Here is a 22,593-nt window from a genome sequence, read left to right as displayed (position 1 = left end):
AGTTTTCCATTCAGCTAAACATTATGATGTCATTTCAGGGTAAGCCCTTCTGATGCCAAATTTCAGACCAGAGAGGGCTTTGTATATGTGGTTTTTGGATTTGCTTTAAGGCTGAGATGTCAACTGTCTCAGAATAGGAGGTTTAACGTGAGTTGGCTGACAGCCTTAAGGGGAGCAGTGGGAATAGAACTCAGTAATTGATTTGAGATGAAATATTCATATAATCCCCAGGGAAGAGGCAGCCCAATGCCCTTCTCAGCCCATATCACAGATGTCATCATTAAAGCTGGCGGTGCTCAAAACACACTTTGGCTTGATTGGCATAAAACCCCCATCACTTTTTTGGTTGGACTTTACCCATTTGAGGTTTTTTCTCCTTTAATCCAGAAGACCCTTCAGCATTCTGGCATGATCTGGAGAGTCCTGATACAGAAGGACTGTCTGTGTTCCCATTGAAAATGAAAATGGCATCCTGGAAAAACAGATGAATTGTAGCAACTCCTCTTGTGGGGGATGCTCAGCAATTAGATGGCATTAGGCTACAGTCAGAATAAAATATTAAAGGAGCATTAAGATCATGGCTGCAACCTTACAGGCAGACACATGGCACATGGCTCTGGAAGTGCATCCCTGACACATCTCAACAGGGGACTAGTAAAGGGATTTCTTTGTAGCACATTTCAGAGGTTCCCTAGCCTCATTTAAAGACACTGTCGTGAATTTTAAGCAGGCTGGGGAGGGGACAAGGCTGTTGTGATCCTGGAGAACAAGCTAATATCCTTGTAGTGTGAAAGGAGAAGAGATGCACGTCATGTCCAGAACGGCCACTTGGATTTTGCTAAATTGAAAATTTCTAATAATTGCTGAGCCTCACACTGTGCAGTGAGTGTCTCTCAGTAGGATGGATTGGTGGAAGGGGGAAGGGAGGCTCTGTTTTCTCTGAGGTATAGCTGAAGCCTCCATCGTAAGCCGGTGGAAGCTTGGTTGCCGCTGAATTCCACGAAAAGATGCTGGATGCTGGTGTTGCCCCTAACAACGGTTGCTAAGAGACTTCTGCTGGCATACAGAAGGATGGAAATCGCCACAGATTATGGCCCTATTTATCATAGTTGTATGAATAGTCTTGTTAAGGGAATGCATGACATATAAATTTAGCGTGCACATGATAGAAATGTAACGCACACGTCACAAGATGAGACTGTTCTAGCAGGATATTTGCTGCCTTATAAATAGTTGTCTCAGCCCCTACTTCCCTCTTACTGCTTTTGTGGTTTCTCATTAAAACTTCCATGAGAGTCTATGAATTATAAAGCAGTGACTAACTGCTTAACAAATTGTCTATTTATATAAGAGTCTAGCAGGAACAGGGAGATGAAAAATTCTGACAGTGTCAGTGTAACATTATTACTATTATTATTATTATTATTATTATTATTATTATTATTAGGTACCTGTGAGTGACGTGGGCAGTTGGCCCAATTCTGCTTCCAATCACTGCAGCTTGGGAGTGGAGTAAGTCCCTCAAATGGAGCATCACCATCTGATCCAGAGGATCCAGCCCCTGCCAGCCTGGATCTTAACTGGCCACAAAATGAATGGCTCCTTTTCATCATTAGATCACTTTATTAGTAAATTACTGTAGCTCTTCTGATATAATTCACTTCCTGGGGTGAAAAGGAATTATGCCAATACTTGTTTTGTGTTTAATGGATTCATTATGCTTTTCATCATAAAATTCATCAATGTTAATTGAACGGATTAGCTAAATGTAATTAGAAGAGGGATGTGTAAGGGGGAGGGAATGTGTCTCTATGTGTCTGCTTTCTCCTACAGCTCTTTGCTTTAACTACTGCCCAAATTGTAATTCCCCTGTTTCTATTACCCTTTCCAATTTGGCTGATCAATATAATCTCTGCGTTCATGTCAGGGCTTGTATAGTGTATTAGATTGCAAGTTAATTCAGGTCCAAAAGAAACATTATTGATTTGCTAGGGCCAGTAGTTGTGGTGGAAGTGGTGGTATGGGGGTTTTCCCCAAATGTTTTGTTTTGTAGCAGAGTTTCATGGTTAGAAAATTATACCAGTTGTTCACAAATGACCATGCAACCTGTTTATTCCCTTCTTGGTGGTGCAAAGGTTGTTAGCACATCTGATAATCACTTCCAGCCCTTGTGAGGAAGTGTTCAGGGGCAGGGTATCAGGTACAGTTGCTGAGTGGTCTGGTTTTGGCTGGCTATAAGTAAATGAAGCAGTGATTAGGTTTCTGTAGCCACTTTTCCTGCAGATAAGATAATTTAAGCTCCAGTAGCTACCTGGGGGAGAAATGTCATACCTGCCTCACCATTTTCTTCATGTCAAGGATGCATTTATGTCACATCTTTATAGGTCAATAAACAGCTACAAGGGAATTTCAGCTGTGGGATGTAAAGGTAATGGAGCTTCCATCCTCACAGAACGTTAATGCCTCTAAATAGGCTAAACCTGGTTGTTTCAAACCTCAATTACATTTACTAGGAGATAGGAAGGTAGATCTCAGATCAATCCTTGCAAGGCAGAGAATACAGACGAGAAGACCCTTGGGCTAGGCTCAGTAATGAAATTAAGTGCTTGAAATGGAAGTGTTGCCAGTGCCAGAGCAGCAAGACCTCCTTTGCATTCGGAATGTTAAGATACCTCTGAAGTGAAAGTCTTTAAAGCTTAACTGTGCAGAGGTTTCATGATCACCTGTGGGCTGAGCTCTGGAGAGAGCCCTGGTGTGTGTGGCAGCAGGAGAGGCTGAGCCAGCATTCAGAATCCAGGATCCAGCATCCAGGATCCAGCATCCAGCCTCCAGGATCCAGCATCCAGCCTCCGTGTCCTCGGCTGACCCGGCAGCCCCGTGTCGGGTGAGGGTGCCTGGGGCCCAGGGCTGTTTGGGGCTGTCTGCACTGAATCCCCCCTCGTCTGCTGGGCTGGCTGGGGAGCTGGCATGTGTCACAGGAGAGGGCCACAGGCAGTGGCAGAGCTGTCACTGCCGTGGGAGGCTGTGGAGCGTGGCTGCACAGAAAGTTTCTCACCACACTGGTGGGGAGAGTTGGATCTAAAGACAATGGGATCACCTGGGATTCCTCTGATGCACACATCACACTGCAGCAGAAAGGTGACATCCTGGCTCTGGTGGCTTTAGCTTGACAATGTGCCCTGTCTTGCTCCCATCCCTTCAAATGGATGTGCAGGGATGGCTGGAGAATGTAGGTGAGGTGTAGTTTGTCTACAAGGAAGTGTTAACCTGCACTGTGTTTGATTTCAAATATACATTTATAACTGCTTTCATTTTCCACCTTTACACTAGTTATGCTCTTTTCATAGGAAGTGTGTGATGTTTTGTGTGAGAAAACTCTGTTGTGGGCAATCAGGAATGTTTTTATTATCAGAGCTGAGCAATAATCGCACACACACAAAAAAAAAAGTTCTTCCTTGTAACAACCAGCCAGTTCTGATGAGAAGCTCTGTTTGCAGCCATCCATTCTGCTTGGCCCCTGAAAACAGCCCAAGGTGGTTTTGGGGAGCCTTTCCCTCATGGGAACTGGAGCAGACATCCATCTGCAATACAGGGGCTCAGCTGAAACTCACCATTGCAGGTGAGAGCAGAGATGGTTGTGGCACAGGGAAGGGCACAGCAAGGTGATACAATGACTTGGGTTTGCTGGGGAGCCCCCAGATATGCTGTGATTTCTGCATGGGAAGCATGGTTTGTTTGGAACAAGGGCTGGATTTGTCCCAAGTCCTCCAGGGCCAAGATGTGTCAGCTGCCTCCCCAGCAGGCCAGGAGGGATCAAACGGCTCCAGTGGGGAGAAACACACAGAATAATTATTTGAGTGAGAAGTTAAGTGGAAGGGTTAAATATTTTTCCAAGTCACCTTTCCCTGCTTGCTATAAACAAGTTCCATCCTGAAAGTGAGCTGCTTTTTCCTCACCAAGTGATAAATCCTAGAACCTCACAGCACCAAAAGTTATTATCCTTCAAACTTCCTTGTTTTCCCAGGCACATCACGGGGTCTGCACACACATATCTGCCTATGAACCCCCACATCCAGCATCCTCTCCAGCCCTGCCCAGCCTCTCTCTGTTTCTGGGCATGAGAAGGGAGGATGGTTTTGGCCGTGGGAGGGCAGGGCCCGCAGAGGGAGCTGTGGCAGCGCTTTCCCAGAGGGATGCCCGGCTCTCCGAGCCAGGAGCACCCCCGGTCCTCCCGCTGGTGTCCCTGCAGAAGCTGTGTGTGTCCTGCACCTCCAGCTTTGCCTTCCCAGGGCAGCAAATCGCTCTGCAGAGCCCAGCCTTGCTGCTGCTGCTGCGAATGTGGGGACAACCTGCCTGGAGAAGCCACAGGGACTGTCCCTTCTCAAAGGCAGGAGCAAGATTTGCCCTTGAGTGCCACCTCTTCTGCAGTGCTTTTTGGGGCTCTGTTGCCCACCTATGAAATGGGTGACTGATTACAAGACCTTCAGAGGGAATCAGATTACAACACCGTTCAAACTCGTGTCTGGGAGCTGGTCTTGCAGGAGCAGGTCTTGTAGTGTCTCCCAGCAGTGATGGGCACTTGTGTCCCTGTGTGGGGACACTGTGGGGTGACCCACAGGGGATTATGGCCAACACAGGCAAACAGATGTACAGCAGTGAGGGAGCTCCCTGTCCAAGCTGGGCCAAGTGGCTCCAGCCCCAGGTACTTGTTTCATCAAGTGCAAATTCAGGAATAGTCTATTTGACTTCTTTGGAAAGGGTAGTGAGTTTCTTTGTTGGACAGAGCTGTGCAAGAGGACATTATTTACCTTTCAGATCTGTTTATGGGAACTTTTAATTTATTATTTTGTTGCTGATGTTCAGCAATAGACTTTTTTTCAGCCTGTCTTGCAAGATCTATTATCAGTGTTCACTGGACCAGATCGAAGAGGGAAACTGATGTCTTTTATTGCTTGATCTATACATGGTTTGCTACTTGGGAGAATAAAATATTCTATGCTTATTGAGAATCTGCATTATTGAGAATTGTATCAATGCTTGTTTTATGTTTATTGACATTGCATTTAGACTGGCTATTTGACTGCCACGTTACATTTGATCAAGCTTAACTTTGTTTCTAGGTCACAGCAATCTCTTGCCCTGATAAAAGGTAAAGGGGGGAATTCCTATTTTAAACGCAAAATAATTACAATTTAATTTTTTTGGAGATATGCACATTGATGCATACAAGCCTTGATATCTGCCCAGTCCACTGGGGAGTCATTTTGACTTTGAAGTGCAGAATTGTGTTCATATTTAATAACCATTTCTTTTTAAAGTGAGGCTTAATGGAGGTTTGTTGGTAATTATTCTGCCTCATTGATAAAGATCCCAAACACACAAGAGTTTCAAATTATTTCACAGCTGATTTGTATGCACAAAGAATAATTAGAATCATGTAATTTCCTTGCTAGTTTGGTTCTCATTTGAATATAGAAAGATGTCACTAAGAAAAACTTTTATACTTTCTTGTTTGACTGACACCGAAAAATCAAATATGAACTGCAACCAAAAAAAATCATGTATAAAGTTCTGCACACTATTACTGAGTACTATTGAAATACTGCTTTGAAGGCAGAATTATAAATTGCCTCACAGGTGCTTTTAATGTTCTCCATACTATATATTATCAGGGACCTTCACAAATGTCAGTTTTATAAACACGTCTATCAGGAGACAAGATGCTTTTACCACCATTTTACAGATGAGGAGCTGCAGTACAAGAGATTTTAAGGTCAAAAATGTCCACTCAATTTAGCTGCATTATTGGAAACACCTAGAACTTTATTTTTCAAAGCATTACAGAACACGGTATATAGTTGAAATGCTACAAAGATAGACTTCAGTATTCAGTATTATTCCAAACCTAATTCCAGTATTTTCTTTTGGTTTTAGCCTGCAGAAAGGTGAGAGCTGCAGATTAAGTGAGTTGCCTGGTGCCAAGCAATGGAAGGGCCAGAGCCCAGGTCTCTCCCAGGGTACAGCAATACCTGACCAGGAAAACTTAACATCAGTGAGAAAGTGTGTCATGGTCAGAAAAATTATGCTTAGAGAAAATTGGGGGTTTGGTGGGAAAAAGATGATGTAGAGAAATTTCTACATTTGGAAGGGAGCTGAGGGAATATGTAAGTGGCTGAAATAGCCATTGGTGACATTTTCAGATTAATAACTTCTGCACTGGGAGCTGATTTTTTTTCTGCTTGGCAATTTTTCAGCATTACCAGCAAAGTTAAAGTCCAAGCTTATACTGAAATAGTGACTGCTCCCTTCAGGGGGAGGAAGGAGTGTTTGAATTACCAGACAGCAGAACTTTCCAGTTCTGAGCCTGTGTGAGACAGGAGCCCTTGTTCAGTTCTCTATTTAACTATCTTCACTTGTGTTAAGCCTAAACCCACTTCTTTTTTTTTTTTTCCACTTTTTTGCATATTTCCTGGTCTCAGCAAGTCTGTGGGCATCACCCTCCAAGGTTACTCAGCCACGATACATTGCCAGCAATTGGCCATCCTGCATCCCAAATGAAGCAACAATCCTTAAGGGAGAACAAAAAGATGATACATGGTCGGATAATGAAAGGCTGTTTCATAATATATAAGTACCAGGTGTGGGATTGAGCCTGCCTAATTTAGGGTCCCAATTTGTATCTATAATTTAAGTGCCTAGCAACTCAATACTGGGAGGTGGGGCTGAGAATCCCTGTGCCAGTGGCTGACAGAGAGGAAGGTGCCTTTGGATGTCTCCAGAGGGAGGTGCAGGCTGCTGCAGTTGGGTGCCTGTGGTGCTGGAGCCAGCTCAGCCTCCCACCCCTGCATTTGATGTTTGATTTTTCTCTGGGTACTTTGCTCTTTGGGCTTGGGGTCTGCTTTGGACATGGATACAGCACTCCTGGGCATACAGAGGTCCAGAGCTGGGCTGAGGATTCCTGGAGAAGAGAAGGTGTCAAGGAGACCTTGGAGCACCTTCCAGGAGCTGAAGGGGATCTATAAGGGAGATGAAGAGTGGCTTTTGTCAAGGGCATGAAGTGACAGGACAAGGCGGAATGGTTTTAAATTGAAAGATGGCTTTAAACTGAGAGAGAGCAGGTTTAGATTAGATACTAGCAAGAAATTCATTACTGTGAGAGTGGTGAGGCCCTGGCACAGGTTGCTCAGAGAAGCTGTGGATGCCCCATCCCTGGAAGTGTTCATGCCAGTTTGGACAGGGCTTTGAGCAACCTGGAAGAGTGGAAGGTACCCCTGGTAGGGGGGTGGAACCAAATTATTTTTAAAGGTGCCTTCTAACCCAATTCTATTCTGTGATTCTCTTCCCTACTCTGTGATTCTCTGATGCACGGCTTGATGGCACTCTGAAATCCCACATGGATTGTGCTCTCCCCACAGACGTACATCTTCTCTTTCCCAATTCCTGGGGGCAGGGAGTGAGCCAACCTGCTGCAGCTGCTCAGCCTGGGTGAGGGTGTCCCAGCAGTTTACAAAAGATGTCATTAAAAGCCACAAGAAAGGAGGGGTTTGTGATAAGAAAACTGACAGCATCTAAATTAAACAGTATATGCAATGTACTGTGCATTTGTTTACAAAACATGTTCTTACTCATGAGAAGGAAAGATCCTGGTACACCTCTGTCTGTGTTTCTCATCCTGATGTGCACAGGTCAGACTGTGTACAGCGAGTCCTCAGAAATGGCCCCTCCTCTGTTTTTCCTAACTCAGTGACATTGGCCTCCTTTTACAGGTGGATGGAATTAATTTTTCAATCTCTCTCCACTGTGGACCCTTTCTGCCTATAGAGAGCCTGTTGAATTGTTGTGGATTCTGTTGCACAGCCTGTTTGACACCTCAGGTCAGATCTGAGCCACAAAGTGAAATTGAATTCTTCCTCCTGAATTTCCCCTTTCTTATTTTTGTACAGGTCTCAATTGCGTTCAAGTTGTGCTTTTACCAAGTGCCATACAGAGTCCAACACCACATGGATGTTAACTGCACTTCAACTCACAGACAGATGAAGCAGTGTATGAGAAAAGGCTCATTTAAATTCTGTGTTATAATGGAGTGACAGATCCATGCAGTCAAAATCATGAGTAATTTTCCTTCCCTGATGGTATTGGCTTAAAAATCATATCAACAGAAAGGTTGTGTTTTGTTGATTTTGGGTTTTTTAAATTTATATTTTTCATCTGCATTTTGGAATTCCACATTTGAAAGTTGATTCTTCAAGAACAAAGGTTGGAAACTTTAATTCCATGATGTCTGGTTTCCAAAAAGATGAGGCACAAGGCTGAATGGTATGGATTATAAGTTTAAAACACAAGGAATTCCATCCTGCTGTATATTTCACCAAAGAAAATACCTGATATAAGCTGTATATAGTCCATGTTCTCTTTATTCTATGCTGTTCCCTAACAGACTGCATGGAGCTGTCTCAGCTGTGTCAGAGGCAGGAGAGCTCTCAGCTCCATAATGAACTTTGGTCTATCACATATTTTTACCCCAAACCTTATTTACCAGCCCATTCTTCTTCAGTTACTGAAATCAGCATTTTCTATCATGTTCATCACTCAAGAGCACTTCAACCAGACCTGATTTTCTAATGTGACCTTTGAAACCTTAAGAAGGTCCTTGACAACTTCAAATGCTGTACAAAGAAAAAAAACAAAAGAAAAGAAAAAAAGAAAAAAAAGAGGGTGGGACAGTTGTTCACCACTTCCATGATAAGTGAGTTAAAAAAAAGAGCAGAGAAGATGCAGTAACAAATGGTTTAGCATTTTCCAGCATGTGACTTAGGGGTTCCTCTCTTGCTAAGCTCATGAGCATCTCTCATATCTCTCATGTGCCACTTAGGCTGAGTTAGTACAGAGGCTTTACTTATGTAATTGCATCTGTGTTTTGACTTGAAAGAGGTGGGATCCTCTTCTCTGTACGAGGGGAAAATGGGCTTGTAATCAGACTTCCTAATGTCACCTCACCATCCAATAGATGAGTTTTACGGTAGAGTCCCAGTGTTTGAAGCCTTTGGCCAGGTTTCCTTAGGAAGAAGTGTGACCTGAGAGCAGTAGGTCTGTGAAGTGAAACACTTGGTGCCAAGGACCTCTCTTTTGCACCAATTTCCAGGCATTTACTCCAGGCAAGCTTCAGCTACATCCCATAAACTGTCTGGTCCATCACTGTTTGGAGCATATTAGCTGTGCTCTTGCAATGCTTCTGCATCATATTTCAGTTGGGTTTACCTGGAAAGAACCCAGCTCATGTGCTTCAAGACCACTTTGTGAGGTGAACCACACATCAGCTGAGACAAACCAGAAGATTCAGTCCAAAAGAACGTTCCCCATGTGAAATAACACATGGCTTTACACACACTGCTTGTTGGCAAGGGTGCAGTGCTTGGTCTGGGCAGAGAGGACGAGCTCCAGGTTTGTGCTGTCTGGCAGAGCTGCCAGGGTTGTGCTCCCTTTGTTTGGCAATACCTGTGCTGCTGTCCTCAGGCTGGCTGGGGAGGCTGCAGTCTGCTCCTCTGGATCTGTCACAAGTTGGGTGGTTCATGGCCTCACAGGTGAGAGTTGATAGAGCAGAGCATCACTAATCAACAGTCCCACAAATCTCACTGAGAATAAGGTCACTCAGCAGCTTAGGAAATGCCCCAGTATGGGCTAGGAATAAACAGGGAGTCAAAACAAATGTAGGAGAAACAACCTTGGTCAGCTGTCCCAATTGATAAAGTCCATGAGCTTCATCCTCTGCTCTGGCTGTGACATTGGCCATGTAGTCAGACAAAGGGTATAATACACGAACTCATAAAGACCAAGGTCATCTTGGTTTGTTGGAAACACCTTCAGGCTGCTGTGAAGTTTCAGCTCATGTGGTACTGGATGAACATCTCTCTACATCCCCTGCAGATGTTGTGTACATCTTAGCACTACCACACAGTTTTCAACAGTCATTGTAGTTCTTCAAGTGGTGTGATTTCAAAAGACTTCTTAGGCTTTTTGCATTCCTGAGTAAAATCTACTGGCTGGTGGAAGGAGGTTTGCTGTAATCTGGTTTGCAAATATGTCTTTTCCCCTGATCATACTGTAAATGAATGGACCTTTGTCAGGGTTTTATAGGAGTATGAGTCTTAAAGTTATGGACATTAAAGATTGTTAAAGACAAGGTTTGCAAGATGAACCCTACAAGATGCAGCACTGGGACAAAAAAGAGTCATATGACATGAACATTCTGAGTTTTGGAATGATTTTCCAGATCAGAGCTATGCAGTGATTTTCCTGAAATAAAAGGAGAAGGCTGATAATTGCATGGCTGTTGTCCTATGTCCAAGGTGGATGCATTCTCACAGATGTAATCTGACCAATTTTAAGATACCCCTTATGATGTTAGGCCCTACCCCACAATCTCAGTTGCCTTAAGAGATCTTGTGAATTCCTCTGGATCATCTTGTTATGAACTCAGCTAGGTTTACTAACCTTTTGCCCCACAGCAATCCTGAGTGAGCCCAGAGTTATTTTTAATCACACGTGGTGCCTCTCACTGCAAGTGATCCATGCAGCCCCAAAGATCAGCAGGCATCAGTCATCCACAAACCACTCACACACCATATGAAACATGTAGCTCGTGACCTCCTGCTCCCTGAAGAACAGTCGATATTAAAAGCAATCCCACAATATTCAGTGGCTCAGGCAGAGGTCAGATCAGACTGGCCCTCGTTAATGCACTGTGTCAGTATTTCTTTAGTGACCTCATCAGTCCTCTAAGAATTATCTTTCTTTAAAAGATGCCATGTCTGCTTCCTTATGAAGAAAACTGTCTGGATGAGATTTGATCTCACATGTTCCCACACCAAAGAGAGAGGCAGCATCATGGAAGAGGCAGTTTGACCCCTTTAACTCAAGGGGATTTTAACTCTGAAACTTAATGACACTTCTATTTCTACCTGTCCTTTAAGAGAGAAATATGGCCATTCTGGGACTGTGGGTTTCCAAGAGGTGTGTAAGGGAAGCACCAGTAAATGTACATGTTCAAGAATGCTAAAAATGTGTCTGCAAGCGTTTCAGATGAGATTCAGGAGCAGATGGTCCTTGAGAACGAGGGATTGGCAACTGCGTCACCAAGTCCTTGAGTTCAGGGTGTTGTAGCAAGAGTAAGTGATTTTCACTCCGCTCATATTATTCACCAGAGAGTGTGTATGTGTGTGCTTTTAAATAAAACATGATTATGTTTCTTTGGGTTAGTTTTCGCATACTGTAAAGATGAGTCTCTTTCTTCAGTTGGTTTGGCTTTCAGACTTTGGCATTTTAACCAAACTAAATAAATATTCTCAAACTTTCTTAAATGTATATGCAAAAATGCTGAAAAAGTTAAGTTTGCCATAAATGCTATCTTTCCACAGAGAGCCAAGCTACCATTTTAATTGTGCTGTCATGTATTTCAAGCTGTCTATTCCACGTGTACATTATAAGGGAAGATCATTGTAGGTAGGAAATGAGTTGGGTGGGGGTTAGGTCTCTTTTTTGCCATGTTCTATTTGTTTGGGAGTTTTATTTTTGCTTATTTTGATTGTTTTCTTTGCAACAGCAAGGCATTTATGTCTATAAAAGTGATCCTTATATTCTCTGGGGCTTTAAAAAAAAAAAAAAACAAACAACAAATGCTGTAAGATTTGCAGTACAATAATGGAGGCTGGCAGTCCCCAAATAGTCTGAAATTTGTTTAGTTTAGTCTCATTCTTCTGTATCTTCTACTCATCTACCGCCCTCCCTGAGAGTCAGGCATTTTCTGTGTTTTTTCCAGGTTTTCCTGTGACACTTTTGCTCTCCACTTGACAAATGCAATCAAAATACAGAGCAGAGCAGATCTGGTAAATTAAGGTACTCAAGATCAGAGCTGATTCCATAAAACAGCCAGAATTCTGTGTGGTTTTCAGACAAAACCCATGAAGGTCATGCATGACTTTTCAGCCAGTATTGCCAGATTGTCAGAGACAAGCTGTGGTTGTGGGAGAGGAAGCAAATTGTCTCACTCGCATTTCTGTCACTGTATGATTTGGATTTCCCCCCTAGAAGTTGGGAGCTGCCTGGAGTTTTTAATTACTGCTGATTACCTATTCATAAGAGAGATTCTTCACAGAAACACACATCTACATGTCCTCTCCTACAATACATCCATTGTAAAGAAAGAATTGTACAAAACAGCTGTTTCCTATTTCCACCAGCCTGGCTGCTCTTGGGGAGCTACATGGTGCAGCCCCTTCTGATCACGTCACTCCATTGGATCTGAGCCCAGTTCTGCCCCTCACCTCTCTAGAGACCAGGGCATTTTGCAATTCTTCATGTTCAGATCAACCTCTGCTCTGCCAGTGGTCAGCAATTTGCTCTTGCACATCTCCCAAGGATACTCTGAGAGACCCATGAACCTTGGGTGAGATCAACAAGGACACAGTGGTTGGTTACTGGCTTCTCCTTCAGATCCTAAAGGGATGGTATTGCTTCTCTGGGATGGCTTGGAGGCAAAATTTAGAAAGAGGGGTCCCCAGGGAGATCCCAAGTTTTGTTTCATGCCATTGGAATTGACTCTGAGTTTTTTGCTCATATTACCCAAAGACTCTGCAATTGTAATATCTCTATACACAGGTAAGACAACAGCCTTGAGCAAACTTTGAAAACCTCAGAAGGGAAAAAACCCCATGTGGGCAGCTTTAAGGGAAAGGCAGCTCGAGGAACCAGTAATGAGATGCTGTTTCTATTTGGGATGGAAACTGCTGGGTAAATAGAGCACTGTGAGCCACAGAGAGATCCAGAGTGAGACCCATCATGTCATGTATTTAATCAGGCTTGCTCATGGAAAATGGCTTGATGATTTGGAGGAATGTTTTGTACACTGCAAATGTTAAATGACCCTTGATAAATAAGTAAAACCTATTAACAGGCTGCTCTGAAAGCAATCAGCCTAAATTACCTCAAAATACAGGGTTTGCCAGACTATAAAAACCTGTTATTTATTTTAAAAGTTTTGAAAACATCTGTAAGCTAAATATATTTCAATGTGTATTTGTGTATTAACATGTCCATGTATGTGGTGATTATTCAAGGAGAATGGACTTGTGCTACTCATTTCTGCTGTTTCTTACCCCTTTTTTGGCTCTAGTTGCATTTTCTGACTGCGGCAGTTCAATGCTTGGTGTCAGCAAAATGCATAATTTTTCTCTGCATTTTTGAGCTTTTGAAGGAAGATTTGTTCTCGCCCTCCCAAAATAAAATTCTCACCCACAATCTGCGTGAGAATCCTTTGATGTCTGCTTACTCAGTATAAATATACAGGATTCTGGATCTCTACCCTCCCCTGTTTGCCAGTCCAGGCACTAATTCTCCCATCCAATAAAACTTTGCAAGAGGTTAGAGCTGAATGCCACATCTAATCATTGATCAGCCAATAATGAATCACATATATTATGTTAACACACTCATGCTTTTATCTCACTGTGAGCATCCTTTTTTTTTAGTTTTTCAGCAAGGGGAGAAAATTTAGCAGACTTCTTGCTGTTGTTATCAAGGGTAAAGAGTGGAATTATTTCAGCCTTTTAAAACACCAAGCCAAATGCTGCCTTTTCCAGCTGCAGGGTTTGTGTACACAAAATGAAGATGCCTGTCTGATGGCTCATGCTGAGTGTAGCATTGCATGCAGTCATTAATGATCAAAATCTTTCTAATTCAGGTGTTAAATTTTAAGCAACTGTGCTGGTTAATATCAAATAACACAAGGCAGGAATGGCTGCATTTTGTTGACAAGAGACTGACTGCTGTGCAGATCTAGTGCTGCCAGAGCACCCTCATTAAACACAGCTCAGCTGTGCTGCATCCCCCTCCAAAATCCAGTGGTGCCATTTCCAGCCTTATGAGCCATTTACCCAGGATTCAAAACACTGGAAATCTCACAGGAATATCTAAATGCGTTGTCAAGCTTTATCTTTTTTCCTCTTTGTTGCTGTTGTTGCTGTTTTTGTGGATGAGAAACCTTTTGTTCGCTCTTAAGGGTGCACAAGGCAAGGAAGAAATATCCCCTGGTGCCATTTCCAACCTCTTCCCTTCTGATGGCAGACACTCTGCCTGCAATTGCACAGCCCTTGTGTAGCTTGCCTGTGTTTGGTTAGCACTGTCAGTCCCAAAAGCAGGTCAGGAAGGGCGCTGAGAGCGTGACCAGCCGCTGTTCGGGTCAGTGGAGGCCACACGACTGCTGCCCCCCTTATTCACCCACCCGCCTGAGCTCCTGCCTAACTGGATTAAGTGATCCAATCCATCATGTTTGTGATAATCTCACTGAAGCAATTGATTGGGAAAGAGTAGATTAATGTAGTCCTGTGAGCCCCACTTCACTCTGGCTCGTGATACGGCCACTTGCTCCACGGCTGTGGCCAAGCCCTTTTGAGACAGGGGTGTTAAGGCTTGTTCCCTACTCTCTTCCCACTTTCTGGAGAGATTGCCAGGCTGACAGTGATCACTGCTCTTCCCACACCTACCACTGCTGGTCACCAAGCTGCTGAGGTTGAAATATGTATCTATTTAATAAACAAGACACTATACACTAAAGACAAGGCTATTCACACCTTAATCCTGACCTTGAATACCATTATGTTACCTCGAAGTAATTAATTCCTTTATTTTTATTAATTTTCCCCAAGATGCCTTTAACACTATTTGTTAACCTGCAAATAGATAAAATAATTTCTTTACAAAACCCATGGATGATAACATAGGTGCAAAGCTGGTAAGAACAGGTGGAAAGAAGTAAAAGACCATGACCCTGCATTTAGATTATCTCTAGTGGCTTCTCTTCTGCTTTATTATCCACTCTTGGTGCTCTGTCATCTTGTGGTTGCACTTATTGGAAAGAGCCTCCAACCAGTGCACCCCATTTGATTATATATAATATATAAATATATTTGATTATACACTCTGACTCCGTCACCAAGATTTATTTAGGTTTGATTCTCCTTCCCCTCATCCAGGGCACTCTTGTTCTTCCTTTCATCCAGATACCACCCACTTTGGTTCTGCTCATGACCCTGGGCATTGGCCCAAGCAGTTCAGCCCTGCCAATAAGAGCAGGAGGTGATCTTCCTGACCTAATTCAGGACACTTTAAAATTAGACATCTAATTCTGGGGTACTCACTCTCCTGTCTCCCTATAGTTGATGAAAAGTAGTAGGTGTCTCTAACAGGTGGTTCATGTCATCCCAAAATTGGCATCTAAAATCAGATAAGTGGCCTCTGGACACCTGTGGCTAGAAGAAAATATAGTGTGAGGTGACTAACTTAAAATTAGACATCTGATTTTGACATGTCTGCATTTGGATGAGAAAAACCCTTCCATTAATGACTATTTTAAGTCAGGTAAGCCTAGCTCACACCTTCAGGCTGGACTTGGGAAAGCTGTGTCTGTGATGTTTGAAGTCTATTCTGAGCATGTTAGAATTTGGGGTTTTTCAGAGCCAGGTGATGACAGTCCTTTCTTTCGGATGGAGTTAGGGGAAGAGAAAGTTTGTGCACTTTCCCCGCCATCCCACTGCAGTTGTGGGGCAGAGGTGAGGGTCTGGAAGGTTGTTCAGGGTCCCGTGTAAAGGTAGCTCCCTCCCCATGATGAACTGTGGGGCCCTTGTGTGCTGTGGGGGATCCTTTCTGCCCCACTGCCTCTGTACATCCAGATGGGTTAATGCCGCTGTGCTGGCAGCAAAATCAACTCCAGCATCACTGCAAAACCAGCGTGCTGGGTGCCCCTGGGCCACCATCAGAGGCTGGGGACTTCCTGCCTGGTCAGCAGTGGTGACAGCTCAGGTGAGGCAGCAGCTGTGCCTGGCTGCTGAGCCTGAGCTCCGTGACTGGAGTGAATGAATCCCCGGGAGCGAGCGCGCGCCGCCGGTGGTTCCCTGTGGGGAGCAGAGCAGGTGCTCTGCTGTCAGGCAGAAGGACAAGTGCTTTACCCCTTCAGAGGCTGCAATCCAAAAAAAAAAAAAAAAAAAAAAAGACTTTTTTTTATTCGTTAGCCGCTCCCATAGTGCAGGGTTTTCTGAGATCCATTGGGGGGCTCAGGACTGGGGAATACAGAGATCCTTGGCACCCCTGGTGCTTCATCCAGTACAGAACACAGCTGAGGCTTGGTGCTGTCACAGAGAGGCAACAGCAGTGTCCAGACAGGCAGCAGCACAGGAGGGAGAGGTCTGTGCTGCCTTTCCTCCCTTCTCACCCTGCACAGCATGCAAGTAAATACATTTTTATCAATTGCAAGAGGTGAAAATGTTATGATTGAGGCCTGGTAGGCTTGCACAAAAGAAAGCCTGCCAGGATTTAAAAATGCAATGGATTTTAATGAATTTCTTGTCCCGCTATTTAACTTTCATGTGTTGACAGCAGCCAGGAGAAACTGTTAAAGGTGCAGTTAATGGTAATTGTCAAATTGTAACTCAAATGGGAAAAGCAGAGTAGGTCAATAAAAATAAATAAGAAGTATGGCCCCCCAGGTGGGATGGAAAAGCCATTGCTTTTGTTGGTCTGAAAATAACCTATTTCTCACCCAATATACAAGCATGTTTCATTCTGTAGAAAAACACAGGTAAAGTAGTAGTGAGGTGACTTGGCTTAAGATTGCTCATTGTGGTGTGCACCACAGGAACTGCATAAACCCAAACTGCTGCAAAACAAACAGCAAAGGAGGCTCTGCTGGTTGCTCTTCTGAGTGCTGCTACCACTGTCTCCTGACAGAAACATGCTTCAGACAGGAACAGCTTTTCTCCACAAACCTCCATGGCTATGGATTAGTCCTGACTTCTCCCAGAAATTGACATTTCCCAGTAATATTTACCTTCCTCCTGGTCAGGTGCTCTGGTGACACCACTGGAGGCTTCTCTAATTAGAGCTTCCATTAGAATTTTGCACAGTCCAGAACTTCACATGCACCTCAGGTTTACCTCTACCAACTCTGCTCCTATCCCAAGGAAAGATGCTGGTTCATCACTCCATGGCCACCAGGATGAATTCCCCAAGTTGTTTTAACTCCTCAGTGCAGACAGATTTGACCTCTAGCCTTTAAAGGTCAAAGGCTACAGCCTGATGCCATTGTGCTCTCTAACTTCCACTTCATTTGATCTGTTTATATGGCCACTATTTTCCACATCATTGACGAGGCACTGGGTGGGTGATTTGTCACAGGGCTGACAGTTATAGACCGTAATGTGTATAAATAGCCCCTGTTTTTTAAAGTAATCAATGGAAAAATGAGTCTCAAAGTCTGAAAGGTTACAAATAAATGTATCTGTTCCTGCCTTTTGCAGGCACAACGGGTTGGGGGACTTCACTGGAAACAACCACTAAAAACATTTATTTCATGAGCCACCAGTGAACCAGGATCTCATCTTATACAGGGGAGCAGCAGCTCTGTGACACAAGGGCTGCCTTTCTGTGCCAGACTTTATTTGCTGTCACAGAGAACTCTGTGATGCCCTCATAGGACAGGGTCTGTAACACATGCAGGTGTATGAGGCACCCCACAACTGTGGGGCAGAGCCAGAAAGCCCAGGGTCCCCTCACAGTGGGGGAATAAGGATGTGGATCATCCAGCAGTGAATGAATTTTCTTCCTAAGCTAAAAGTTGCAGGTGTAGCCTTGTGTTTAACAGCCATGGAAGGACTTAACCACTCTAAAATTGTTTAAATTTTTTATCTATTTTCTTTTGAATCACTTACAGAGTATCTTTTTGGAATAGGTTTCAGTTTAATGACATAGCATAAGAAAAATGTGGTTGAGGTTCATTTTAAATGATCAGTGACATTGCTGCATGCACAGTAGTCCCTATTTTATGAGAAACAAACCATTACTCTTCTTCTATTCCTCTTTGTTGCACTGTTTGTGATTTTACAAACCTTTTGCTTCACTTCAGCACTCTTCCAAGCCCAAAAGTTCTCTATTTTATTTCCTCCATTTTGTGGAAGTCCTGCTAAACCCTTGATCATCTCTGCCTCTTGTCTGTCTCTCTTCTCTATTTTTTCAAGACAAAGTCATCAGAACCACACAGTCTTCAAAATAAGGGTGCACAGAGTTTTCTACAGTGGAATAATGAAGTCTGTATTTTATTCTGAACCCTTTCCCTTAGATTTCCTAACATTTATTTTGTCTTTCTCTTTGTATGACCCAAAGCTTTCAGAAAACTACCCAGTGTCTCCAGCATCTCTCTCATGGCTGCTATCAGCACTGTAAAAGCAGCACTGCATACACATAGGTAGGTTTGTTTTCTCCCCCACGTCTCTTTGCACTAAATGGGCACTGAATACCATCTGCCCTTTTACTGCTATATGATCCAGTGCCCTGAGATCCTCCCACAGCCCCTCTTGCTCTGGAATTGGCTTTCCTGGATGACTTGTGTCACCTGCGAGTTGTGGCACTTGAGTGCCTGTCCTTTCTGGGGTTGGGTAGGAGGAGCTTAAGGGATAGCAGAGATGCAAGAAAAAATGCTGCTGTTGGTGTGAATTTGGCCTCCATCCTTCTCAGGCTCTCTGCCTAGGAGGCTGGAAATTCCACAGGGGTCAGTGGAGGCTTTTTTAATCCGTGGAGCAAACAAAAGAAAAAGTGACACTGAGGGCATGTGGCTGAAACAGGAGCTGCTCCATATTGCATGAACAGGCTTTTTATGGCCTCATTAAAGTCAATGAGGGCTTGCCATCTGCTTCAGCAGGGGCAGCAGCAAGGTGTGGAAACACTGCACAGTGTTTGGATGATGGTTTTGCCTGAGCACTGGCTGATCCTTGCTGTGACCTGAGCTAGGAGTCAGTTGTCACTTAGAATTGTAGAACAAAGGTTTGGAAGAGAGATCCTTTTCACAGATCACCTTGGGCCAACATCCCTGCCCATGGGCAGGGACACCTTCCACTACACCAGGTTGCTCAAAGCCCCACTCAAGCTGGCCTTGAACACTTCCAGGGATGGGGCATCCACAGCTTCTCTGGTCAGCCTGTTTCTATGTCTCACCACTCTCATCATAAATAATTTTTTCTAATATCCAATCTTAATCTACCCTTTTTCAGTTCAAACCATTAAACCTTGTCCTATCACCACATGCCCTTGTCCAAAGTCCATCTCCAGCCTTTGTAGTCCCTTTTGGTACTGAAAAGTGCTCTTAAGGCATCCCTGGAGCCTTCTCTTCTCCAGGCTGAACAACCCCCTCGCTCAGCCTGTCTTCACAGGGAAGGTGCTTCAGCCTCTGTTCATCTTTGTGGCCTTCTGTTTTTCAGGAGGGAAAGCAGAAACTGAGAGTAACACAGAGATTTCAAAGATCATGACTGTCTCTCACCTGGTCATGTGTGTCTGAGTGTGGGAATGAGAAGCAGATGAAGGAGTTCTTGGCAATCTGTCCTGTGTAGCATCCCATGTCAGCATCTCTGTGTCTGTCTGACTTTCTCTTTTCTTCAATCTTGCAACTTCACAGCAAGCTGGGAGTCTGCCAGGAAGGTTGTGAGCTAAGTAGGTGACAGTGAGACACAATTGCAGAAGCTGTAATAAGCAGTATTGATTTTGAATAAACACGTGAGTAATATTGACTTGGAGGAGTTCTCTCTTAACAAGTGGAAGGACTGACTGAATCCAAAGGATGGAAAAGTGTAAGTCCCTCTCTGGAGCTGGGTAAGGCAGGTTTCAGTCATAGATATGAAGGTCTTGTTTCCATCATCCTTTTCTCAGTTCTGTTGGCAGTAAGAACTACAGGCTTTGCAATTATATGAAAATGTGTACAGGAAGGGGGACAATGAACGGAGCAATGTAAGCAAGTGGTGAACAAATCATGGTTCAGAAGAGGTGGCCATCTGAATGATACTGAAACGTTAAAGGGAAAAAGAAAGTTTAGATCAGGAAAAAAGGGCTCACAATGGGGCCATAATGCTTATAAGTAATTAGAAATGAAACCAAACCCAAACTCAAAACCAAACACCTGTTTCAGATCCACACCCTCAGGTCTCCTCAGGATAAATGGAGATATGCCATGAACTCAGTAGACTTAGAATCAGGCTCACAACTCAGGAGTTAGGAGCACTGAAATCAGTCAAGTGAGACACAATGGAAAATTATCATATTGCCATTATTGCTTGAACTAAGGCAGAAGTGCCTTAACACTTCCCATTTCTTGATGAGCAGATTCAATTCTGGTTAAGGATCCAGCTCTCACCTCTGAGACTTGCTTGGGATACCTCTCTGTCCAGGCAGGCAGCCATGGAAAAGTTTCTGCCCTGGGTGCTGCTGCAAAATTACTTTGGACTGTTCATACAAGACTCAAAGATCACCATGGACACATGGACCTCAACCCTGGACCCCACGACCCTGATATCCCATGGATATGTATGGATTATACTATGTGCATTAATGCCACAGACGCCTGGCACAGAATAAAGAGTTTGAACTCCTTTGCATAAAATCAGACAGAAAGGAAAAGTAGGGCATCTGGGAGGAAAAACCCCATTTCTTACAACTCCCTGGTTGTTTTTTTCTGTATGGCAGCAAGAAGGCTGCTGTATGCAACAGGGGTCTGCTGAAATGAGGGCATCCCTTCTGCACATGCATATTCAAAGGCTAAAGAGAAAGCTTTGAAATATTTTCAGAAAAGGGGTCAATTATGTAGATTTTACATGTCTTGTTATTAAGGCCAAAACTCACATCGTTTTCACAAGGGCTGGAGGATACCAAGGCAAAGATGTAAGGGCTGGAGTCCAGATTTGCCTGGAAGAAGGGAGGGAGAATGAAAACATTGTTAATTATATCCTCTCAAGAAAGGGCTTGTGGTGCTAGGAATTCATCCCAAGAGGGTAATTTCAAGGCTACAAGTTGTAATATATATTACTGCTGGTCTAAGCAGGAGCAGGGAGGAACTCCAGCTGTGGCACCTTTGGTAGCTTTTTGCAGGGGACTCGAGCTGTAAGTTAAACAATCTATTTTGGGGAATATGATATCCTTCCCTCAGCCTGGCTGAAGCCTTCAGCACCAATACAATAATGATTTGAAAGAGAACTAGTCAACAATGATTCCTGTGGACTTTACAAATGCTTTGATGAATTTTATTACAAAAGCTCTCAAGGAAAGTAGAGACACTTGGTGAAAGGTAAAGTATTGTGCCATTCATTAAAAGACTGGCCAGAACTAAAAACCAGAGCAGGAATGACTAGTTAGTTATTACAATGCCAAACACATTACAAAAGGCTATCAGAGGGAACATATTAACCATCTTTTCATGCATAAATAAAAGGTTTCATTTAGAGGAATTAAACTATTATATTTCTTTTATATCCAATGAAAACTCCAAAAGTATTGCTTTTCTCAATTAATATTGTATACATTCAAAGGTTATTAGAAGGTTACTGAAAATATGGTGCCTTGAAGGAAAGAAAGAGCTGGGTTTTATAATGTCCTGTCCAGTGTTTGATGTATTTCTTGAGTCCAGGAACGAGAGCTGGGTCTTGGTGCTGGAAAAGTGGTTTTGTGTTCAGTTTACACAGTGCAAAAAAGGAGAATGGAGAATGGGTGGGAACAATTAACACTTTCTACCTGGACCAAAACCTCACAGTAGGTACAATATTACATTTGGATAGCAATGAAAATTTAAAATCCCAACAGAGCAGCTTGCTGTTCCACAGCTGATCAAAACTGATCATATAAAACCATTCTCAATGGCAAAGCAGATTTCAGTTAAAGATTTAAAGACTATGAACAAGTATCACTTTTCATGAGAAAATACCCAGTTTTCTCAAAAAGCTAAAACATTTGGGCCCAGATAGTAATTTTCAGAGGAAATCGTGGAATCTTATGGTGTACACAGCTTACAGCAGAGGGGAAAACATTTTCTGATCAGCTTTGTAGGCCCTACTATTCCTGACATCTTAGCATGAATCAGCTCTGAGTAAGGAAATTATAGGATAGTGGTATAACACTTTTCTTCTGGAGATGTCAAAACATTTCCCAAAGGCACTGATGTCTCTTCACCATGGGAAGACTGAGGAGAAGGAGAAGGAGAGCTGAAGGAGGTTCTTAAAGCCAGTGTGAGGAACGAGACCTGCACCTCCTCGTTCCCCATGCAGGTGCCCCTTCCATTAAATTGTGGGGTATGTTATTATCAAATGCAAGCCTCCAAGCTGATTTTTCAGAGTTGGCAAAAAGAGGCAATGAATAGTCACAACTGGAAAGCTAACCCTGACTTTTTCTACAGAGGAAAAGTACAGGACTGCGCATTTATCTCCAAACTGAATCGAAGACTGTAGAAATCTGTGTGAGCATTGTTATTTTCCTTTATCAGCAAGGCATTGTTTTGTTGCATGAAATCTGAATGTTCAATAGATTTGATTTTCCAAGCAGCTGGGTTATCTTGACTGTGAAGACTCTCTCTTAATCTCAATTGCTGTGCTTTTCTCAGTGCCGTTCCCAGCTGCTCAGAAATGAGCACAGTGCTTTCATCTGTCTTTTCTTGCTCTTATTAGGTGTGACAGTCTCAACAATACCCACATGTAGGAAAATATGCAAGTTTTAATTTTTTTTAATGTGATTGTCAAA

At 43.3% G+C, this 22,593-nt stretch overlaps 1 protein-coding gene and 2 long non-coding RNA genes across 5 annotated transcripts in view; 2 read left to right on the top strand and 1 right to left on the bottom strand.

Annotated features, from left to right (window-relative positions):
* The window catches only part of FRMD4A (FERM domain containing 4A), a 356,537-nt gene that overhangs the window by 48,948 nt on the left and 284,996 nt on the right, over positions 1-22,593 (top strand). The gene's annotated exons all lie outside the window — the stretch shown is intronic.
* On the bottom strand, positions 15,012-17,426 carry LOC135301224 (uncharacterized). The gene is made up of 3 exons (XR_010362956.1): positions 16,877-17,426; positions 15,192-15,302; positions 15,012-15,110 (listed from the first exon to the last, which is right to left on the bottom strand). It is a non-coding gene; the product is annotated as an uncharacterized LOC135301224 (long non-coding RNA).
* LOC135301223 (uncharacterized) lies at positions 17,560-20,485 on the top strand. The gene is made up of 4 exons (XR_010362955.1): positions 17,560-17,668; positions 18,208-18,289; positions 20,000-20,105; positions 20,194-20,485. It is a non-coding gene; the product is annotated as an uncharacterized LOC135301223 (long non-coding RNA).

This window comes from Passer domesticus, chromosome 5 (assembly GCF_036417665.1).
Source record: "Passer domesticus isolate bPasDom1 chromosome 5, bPasDom1.hap1, whole genome shotgun sequence".
Taxonomy (NCBI): domain Eukaryota; kingdom Metazoa; phylum Chordata; class Aves; order Passeriformes; family Passeridae; genus Passer; species Passer domesticus.
Note: the sequence above shows the minus strand (reverse complement) of the source record. Positions and strands in the feature narration are given on the sequence as shown.